The sequence below is a fragment of the Furipterus horrens genome, unplaced genomic scaffold (genome assembly GCF_987537825.1).
Source record: "Furipterus horrens unplaced genomic scaffold, mFurHor1.1.pri manual_scaffold_3, whole genome shotgun sequence".
Taxonomy (NCBI): domain Eukaryota; kingdom Metazoa; phylum Chordata; class Mammalia; order Chiroptera; family Furipteridae; genus Furipterus; species Furipterus horrens.
In genome coordinates this window covers 10,024,092-10,032,429 of record NW_028327173.1, presented here as the reverse complement: position 1 = coordinate 10,032,429, position 8,338 = coordinate 10,024,092, and positions in this window count along the sequence as shown.

The following is an 8,338-nucleotide window of genomic DNA, read 5'->3' as shown; positions in this document are numbered from 1 at the left end:
TAAACTTCATATCAAAATTAAGAACTTCTATGTATCACAAGACAGATTCAGAGAGTAAAAAGATAAGCCTCTGGGAGAAAATAATACGTGTAAATGGTGACAGACCAGTATATAGGGCGTACAAACTCGAGCTACTCAGTAAAGAAATGTCTGGCCCTCTGGTCTATGAAATTGGTCTATTCATTTATCTCTGTTTAAGTTCTTCATTGTCTTAGCTACTATAGCTTCCTAATAAGTCTTAACACCTGATAGAGCAAGTTAGCTCACGTTTTCATCTTGAAGAGTGACTTCGTGGTTCTTGGTTCTTAACACTTCTATATAAAGTTTAAAATCAGCTTACAAGTTCTACACACTCACACGTTGGCGATTCTAATCGGGTTTGCATTAATTCATAGGCAAATTGACATCTTCTCCATATTGAGCTTTCAATCTATAAACATGGTCTCTCTCTCTCTCTCTCTCTCTATTAATTTAGAGTTTCTCGAAAGTTGTTGGCTCTGTCGTATAGTATACTCCATAAAGGTTTTGTACCTCTTTTGTTAGGTTTGCTCTTTGTATTTATTTCCTTTTTTTATTGCTATGATAAACAGTATATTTAAGTTTTTTCGTTTTCTATTTGCTGTTGGCATATAGATGTGCAATGGATTTTTGTATGTTGGTTTTATAGCAATAACCTTGTTAAACCATCTTATTTATTTTTATAGATTAGAGATTGTTCTGGATTTCCTGCATATATAACCTTGCCTTTCCAATCCTTGCAACTTTCATGTCTTTTTCTTGCCTCACTGCACTGCATGAACCTTCTGCTCAATAGACGTGACAGCAGTGGGCACCCGAGTCTTGTTCTGATCCTGGGAGGACAGTTTCAACATTCAGTCGTTAAGTGTGCTTTGGGACGTGGGTTTCCCGTGGGTCGGTGGTTCTCAGACTCTAACAGCCCAGGAGTTCCTTGGAGGATTATGCAAACATGGGAGGCTGCTGCCCCCTTCTGCTCCCCCACACCCAGTTTCTGGTTCAGTAGGTCTGGGTGAGGCCTGAGGGGCTTCATTTCAGATAACTTCCCTGGCAATGTGGATGCTGCCGTCTGGAGACCGCCCTTTGAAACCCACTGTTGTAAATACACTCTGTCAGGCTAAAGAAGGTGCTTTCTAGTCTTACTTAGCTTCAGTTTTATTTTAAAGTCATAAATGGAAATTTTATCAACCACATTTTTTTCTCTGATTTATTGAGGTGGTTGTGTACATTTTTCTTTTTTTTCTAAATTACTTACTTACTTACTTACTTATTTATTTTTAGGGAGAGGGGAAAGGAGAAAGAGAGGGGAGAGAAACATCACGGTGTGGTTGCCTCTCACTTGTGCCCCCAACTGGGGACCTGACGTGCAACCTAGTCATGTGCCCTGACTGGGAATCGAACCAGCGACACTTGGCTCACAGGCCAACACTCAATCCACTGAACCACAGCAGCCAGGGCTTTATATATTTTTTTTTGATCAATTAATTTATTGAACTGATTTTCTCAGGTAAAATTTGCATTCCTGGGATCTATTTAATTTGACTTGATAGTGTATTATCTGATATTGTATCCTTTTTCAACTTACTTTGCTAAGCAAGAGGTTTGCTGGGAATGTTTTTATTTATGGGTTCATAGCTGTGTCTGCAGGTTTGCTTTCTCACGCTGTTGTTGGCAAGTACAGTACCTAACAGAGTAAAGAGCAAAAGATTGGAAGCTATTATGGTTATAATTACGCCCCTCTGATTGTACTTACCATGATGTTGCCTTGTCTTTGCCAGCTTTGTGTTTCTACCAGTCTGTGAGCTTCCTAAAGCCAGGGTCCACATCTGCTCAGTCACTGCTGTGTCCCCAGACTCTACCATTGAGCCGGACGCATAGTTGGAATAACAGTGCCCGTCTAACATAGGTGTGAGGATTGCAAAGCTGTCTTGGAGGCCATGGAAAGGGCACAAATGCTGTGGAGCTGGGGGAGGATAGAAAGTGAGACATGAACTTTAGTTGGGTGCTTACTACCTGCCGGGCACCCGTCTAGTTCTCAAAGAGTCCAGGAAGGTAAGATCACTCACACTTTCTGGAGAAGCAAACAGAGGCTCAGCCCCAGGAAGTCTCTCATCTAAGCTGCTGCGGCGAGGGATTTGAGGATGCTGCCTACTCCATGACCTTTGACAGAGGCTCATGTGTGGCGGGAATTGTCTGGCATGCTGCCTTCCTTCCGAGAATGAGAGTTAGGTGGCTAATTATGGTTCCCTTTTTTGCATGGGCTGCTGGGAAGCTCAGATCCCAACTCTGCCCTTAACCACGTTCACTAGTTTGATTCTCATGGGTCATATATATATACGAGTCTGTTTGTCCTTTCTGCCTGCCTATATTTCCCAGATTTTTCCTGCTTTGGTGTATTTACTTCCCTCTATTTTTAAATCATCATCTTGCTGACCATGTCTTTATTATAAGCGGCCTCAAATCCCTTGAGGATTGCATCAAGGGAATACAAAAATAAGTAAACATAATGACTGAGTTGTCAAGGGCCTTCTTGGGCAGTGTTGCTCACATAAAAACTCATTTCTGAATGATGCTCTGCCCAGCCTTTCTCAGGTCCCTGCTTGCCGGAGCCCTGGGAACTGCCTGGGGTGGCTATATTTTCTGGGAGTGAGATGTTTCAGATTAACATAATTAATACCGAGGTGCAGTTTCTCAGGATGCTGAGACTTACTTAAAGACTCAAGAAGGGTTCAAAGAACAAACTATGGAGCTAACTTTAATGTTGGCCTTCAACCCTTCAAAGACGGAATTGCTTCAGAGAGAGGCTTAGCGGTGGTTTCTTTTCATCGGCTCGCTCATGGCAGACACACCTGCTGAGCGACCACAGTGACAACGCTCGCAGTGGGTATCCCGAGTGTGCGTCCCTTTCTAGGAATTCCAGGGGTGACTCCTGCCCACGGGCATCCTACCAGCAACTGTCTCTAATCCATGCCCCCATCACAAGAAAATGCGGGAACCAGGAGATCAAGGGCCGGTGCCCAGAACTGGGGTGATGCACTTTGGGGAATAGGGAGCCCAGCCCCTCCCCGCCCCTGGGCCTGGTGAAAAGTTGCCCGCTGCTTGTTGGAGCACATCATGATGGACAAACGGGAGACGCCACAGAACTCCTGCCAGCGGGCGGGAAGTGCTCGAACCTGCTGTGTTAATCAAGGCTTTGCTGGAGCCAGACTTCTTACATGTTCATAAAGAGTTTGTAAGAAACTTTAACTTTAAAATGTTTATTATCAGGGAAAAACATGTAAGAGGCTCCTTGGGTATCGGCACAGAAAATTGAGGCTTCTGAGCCAAGCACACCTGCCTTTGAGCTTCTGGGCGTGATTTAGTTCAAATTATGTCCTCCCACGGCACATAGCTGCAGTTTGCGAGTGCCAGGCACCGCGCCAAGCACCTACCTGACACTCTCCTATACAGCTCCCGACGCCACCCTGGGACAGGTATTATCAGTATCCTCATTTTACCAGTGAGGAGAGTTACATAACGTTCAGTAAGGCTAAGTAACCTGCCCAAAGTCACACAGCGGCCAAGCGGCCAAGCCAGGAAGCACACCCGGGCAGCCCGGCCCCCGAACCCGTGCTCTGACCTGTGCCCCAGCCATCGCCGCTGATGGCCTGGCTACCTAGGACGTGCCCAGTAATCAGCTAATGAATTAAACGCAAGTGTGCTGAGGGTTGGCTCCCAGTTCCTTGCCACCTGCAGAGCTCTTATGCATGAGCAATAGGCAGGCCAGGTTGGCAGAGAACGTCACCCTACTTCTGCGGGGGCACATCATTTAGTCGCTTCATTGCCACAAATGGGGAAGGGGAAAGGGAAAGACAGAGACACTTGCCCATGCGCCTTTGTCTGCCACCAGGTCCTTAAGGAGGGAGGGCCTTGTCTGCTCCCACTAAAGAGCCTCTTGACTCACTAATCTGTTTCCAGGCAACTCTACTTACTGTGGCTCTCAGCCTGCAAGGGAGCCCCAGACCCCAGCCTGAGTGGGCCTGGGAGTGGGGTGAGGGGCAGACAGAGAGGAACCTGCAGTGTCTGGGCCTGGCTGTGTGACCACAGCTACAAGAAGAAGGCAGCCTCTAAATCCCCGAGGGTGAGACGACATGAGATGAATAGAAACACAACTTGAGCTGATAACTAAAGGCTGGGACCTGGGATGTCTCCTCCATGAAAGAGGTTTTTTTGTTTTTTTTATAGCCTTCTTTATTGCTCCTCTGGGTTTGAGGTGGCTAGCTGTCAGCAAAGAATTCCTTTGTCTATAATGGGGACTTGACCCCAGCAGAGGACCACATTTCCCAGAACCCCTTGCACCCACCTGGCCACTGAATTCTCACGATTGCTCATTCTGGGTGGAGGGGAGGGTTACGGTGGAGGCGGAGGAGCAGAGGTCCTAGGATGACAAAGCAGTGCGGGTCGCTGATGCTGTACCCCAGCTGCATGTCAGAATCACCGGGCAGCTGTATCCAAACAGAATCTCCGAGGGTGGGGTCCTCACCCTGCTAGTTTTTAAAAGCCTTCAGGTGATTCTAATACACAGGCGGCTTGAGAACCATTAGAGAACATAGGCTGGTTAAGAACCCAGGCTATGGAGATCACCTGTCTAAGCTCAAACCTGTCTCCCCACTTAACAACTCTGTGACCCAGGCAGTTCATTTCTCTTTGCCTTGGCCTCCTCATCTATAAAGTCAGGGTAGTAATAATAGTAACTACTTGCTAGGCTCTTGCGAAGAGCAAATGACATGAGGTGTGTCAAGTGTCCAGCACATGCCCAGCCCATGCCTGGCACACGGCTCACACTCACCATCATTCCACTGCAGGAGATGTGGGATGACATTGACCTTGTAGGAAATGACAGTTTTCACTGACTCTGCAGTCATCCACAGTTCCTTTCCTGCCGTCCTCCCTGGAGCCCGTGGTGGCCCAGCTTGTCACTCCCACCCTCTGAGGCTGCCGGCCAAGGTTCAGGAGACCACAGAGTTGGGCAACCTCCTGCCAAGGCCCTGCAGTTGTTTTTTCCTAATTCTGAATAAAGTGTGAGTCAGGCAGGCCAAGTGCCACCCAGAGCTGTAAATCCCCCCACAAAAGAGAGGCCTTTGCTTCCTGCCTGGGCCTGAGCCTCCCCGGGACCCACCCCCTGAAACTGAGACCAGCAGGGTATAACCTGAGAGTTGCCAGGACAGGCGTCCCTTCCCTTCCTCCCAAATCTGACCTCCAGGCCTCAAAGGGTCCTTGTTGCGTATTAAAATGAGAAATTAGGAATTTATCTAAAGAGCAGTGGCTAAAGGAGGGTCTGGGGGATGTTACATAACAATAGTCATCAATTATTGAGCACTTACTATATACCCGTGCCCCTGGCTGGTTTGGCTCAGTGGATTGAGCGTCGGCCTGCGAGCTAAGTGTCGCTGGTTCGATCTTCCAGTCAGGGCACATCAGAGAAGGAAAACTCTGACTCCAAAAAACCTCCGCTGCCTTGCGGCATACCTCTTCAGGGGAAAGGCTAAGGGAGTAAACCCCGACAGAAAATCCGGAGCCGGAGTCCCTAAGGCGGTTTGACGTTGTAGTCAACACCGGCAACTCCCGCGGCGCACCTGAAGCCAAGCTGTATTGACTCCGTCTTTCCCTTGGACCCTTCAGCTGCGAAGAGAGGGGGGGTCAGCTGCATGGGCAACAGCAGACCCTCCATATCACCCTGCCCAGGCTCTGTAGCTTCAGCTTCACTGGAGAGGACACTCCAGCGTCATCGCAAGATGTCCATTTAACACGGGAGGAGACAGATACCGTGTCACTCCCGAGTCGGACTGCACAGCCATTCTCAGCAGTGCAGATAGACTCTTAAGAAGCTACACCATCGTCTCTCGAGACGGACGGCTGCCGACGACGACTATATACCCGTCACTGAGCTACTAATCACGTCACTTAAACCCTGTGCCAGCTCTGTGAGGCAGGCACAATGACTATGTCCATTTTGCAGAGGAGAAAGCTGAGGCTCAGAGAAGTCAAGTGCACAGCTAAGGACCAGTTCCGCGTCGTAGCGTCCGACTCTGAGACTGTGATGTACGGGCAGAGTGCCTGGACGCCGTCTAGCCCATCCTGTCCACCCCGGGTCTTCTTTTCATTCTGCCCAAGCTACAGGCACCTGCCCACCTCCTGGCCTCTGCACGGTAGTTCCCAGTGCCGGCGGTCTGGTTCCCCTGCTTGCCCACAGCTCGGTGTCATCCTACAGTCTCAGCTCAAGTGTCACCTCTCTGAGAGGTGAAGGTTATCATCCTGCTAAAGCAGGCCCCCACCCCTTTGTTCCCTGCTCCTCACTTTCTCCACTTTCCCCATTTTCAGTTATTTATGCTTCTTTCCTGGCTACCTCCCTAGCTGTAGACCCCTGAGGTTAGAGATTTTGCCTGGCAGCCAGTACATACTCATTGAATGTTTTTTGAATGAACAAGTTGAGGATTAAACAGAGGGTGTTAAACAAGCTTCTGCTGGGGTGTAAGTGGCCTAGCCCCGTTGCCTTCAGGCTCTCTTAGGATCCTCATCCTGACCTTCCCAGAGTCAAGGCTGATCTCAGTGTGGGGAGAACTCATGTGTTTTGGGGGAGAGGGAGCTCCCCTGCAAGAATCAGGCCCCATCCTGGTCTCTCTGGGCATTTTCAGGGCCAAGAATCAGGCAGCACAGCATGGGCAGTCATCTGGGAAGCCAGCGACCTGGAGAGGGGACCCTTATTCTCCTTGATGGAGCAGCCCCCAGTGCTTTTAGGAATCACCAGCCTGTGCCCACAGGGTCCCAGGTCTTAGTCCAGCATTGCTGAGGGTCCAGCACTGAGCACCAGCCCTGGAGGGAGGGCCATGGATGGTATCTTTCTCCTCTTGACTACATGACACTGGTCAGGTGGCCAGGCTGCATTGCAGACGGGGCATGTGTGGCCAAGGTCACGGAGGCCAGAGAGCCCAGTCAGGGCCTAGCTGGCTGTGGCTGGCAGAATAATGGCCCTTCAAAGATGTCCACATCCCAATCCCCAGAACCTGCGAATATGTGACCTTGCATGGCCCAGGGGGTCAAGGTTGCAGATGGAGCTGAGGTTATGAATCAGCTGACCCGAGACAGTGGAGTGTCCTGGCTTGTCCAGGTGGGCCCAGTGTAATCAAGGGTCCTCATAAGTGGAAGAGGAGGAAGAAGAGTCTGAGCCATTCTTAAGATGCCACACTGCTGGCTTTGAAGAGGGAGGGAGGGGCCATGGGCCAAGGAAAGCAGGCAGCCTCTTGGAGCTGGAAAAGGTAAGGAAAGGGATTCTCCTCTGGAGACTCCAAGAAGGAACCCAGCCCTTCTGATACCTGGACGACCCATTTCAGACTTCTGATCTCCAAAACTGTACGATAATAAATCTGCATTGTTTTGAGCCACCGAGTTTGTGGTCATTGTTACAGCAGCAGGAAGGAACAAATACGCTGACTAAACCCGCTGTGTGGACGGGTGAAGGAACGTTCAGTGGCCCAAACGAGGATTTATTTTGCTTCCTCTCTGTGCTGGACTCAGGTTCCTGGGGCTGCCCAGTTCTCTCACCCACACCAACATAGAGCACAGGAGGCAAACAGGAGAAACTAAAGGTGTCCCGGGCTTTTTGCTAGGTCCTCCCAGAGCCCTGTGGCCAGTCTGAAGGCAGCTGGGGGTGGGGGTGGGAGGAACCAGCTTGGAAGCTCAACCCAGTTCTCCCAGTTTTAAGCACACTTGCTTTCTAGAAAGTCACACTCCCCCCCCCCCCAAACCCTTTTTCTTTTCTTTTCTTTATTATGAAATTTATTGGGTGGCCTTGGCTAACCAAACCCTTTCAAAAACTGGATTTTCTCAACATCCTCATTTGTTTCAACTTCCCCTGGAGGTGGCCTTATTCTGATTAAATCTGGCCAGGGAGGGGGTGGGCATTGGGAGTCCGCTGCAGAGACTCTAAGCAGGCGGTGGGGAGGAGGGGGCATTTGGAGATGACAATAGCATCTTTTCTAACTACCCGGCAGCAACCCAGTCCTGGGGCCAGCCTGGGTGTGCTTCTGTTTTGCAGTCTGGAGACAGTGGGAGGGTTGGCAGGGTGATGAGCAGAGGGAGTGATTTCCCGGGGCTCCGTAGCAAGCCCACCTGGCCTTTTATGGGGTACCCAAGGCCTCCCCACAGGCAGGAAGGAAATGTTGCTGAGGGCACGTAGCAGGCCGCCCCATGCTCCACACATGCTGGCTTCCTCCATTGCCACACTCACAACGCAACCTTCCGACCACAGCCCAGCCCCTTGTCCTGCCACGCTCACCTGGTCCTG